Below are 632 nucleotides of genomic sequence, written 5' to 3'. Positions count from 1 at the left end.
GTACCTAGAATGGTGCCTGGCATGTAGCAAGCGACGGTGAATGTGCTTGATTACTATTTATCCCCTCCCACCCTTCCTTCACATACTTGTCCAGGAGCAACTGGAAGGTTTTGAGCAGAAAAGCAGCACTCTCTCTATGCATGCTGCATTTGGGAAAGGTCCCTCTAACGCTAGTTTGGAGCCAGTATGTCGCCAAACTCCACTGTCTCAGAATCCCCTGGGAAAACTTGTTCAATTACATATTCTCAGGCCTGCACCAGAATTCCTGAGTCAAAGTCTCCCAGACAAATGGTCATGAGGGATATTTTTGGGATGATGGAAATGCTCTAAAACTAGATTGTGGGGATAGTTGCACAACTGTAAATTTACTAAAAATCATTGAATTGGACATTTAAAATGGATAAAGTTTATGGCATATACGTAATATCTCAAAAAAAGGCATTTAAAAAAAACGTGCCCCTGGTGATTCTGTAAGACAGCTCAGCCTTGGAGGCAGGGATCTGGCCTCGCAAACGTCTTTTCAGTAACGGATGTTAAACTTGGCCTTCAAACCTTCAACTCCTGGTTGCTCAGAAGCTACTCTTCATAAGACATTTCTTCATCTCCTCCTCCTCCTCCTGATGTCAGCCTTC

This window comes from Pteropus vampyrus, unplaced genomic scaffold (genome assembly GCF_000151845.1).
Source record: "Pteropus vampyrus isolate Shadow unplaced genomic scaffold, Pvam_2.0 Scaffold36, whole genome shotgun sequence".
Lineage (NCBI taxonomy): Eukaryota > Metazoa > Chordata > Mammalia > Chiroptera > Pteropodidae > Pteropus > Pteropus vampyrus.
This window is presented reverse-complemented; position numbering follows the sequence as displayed.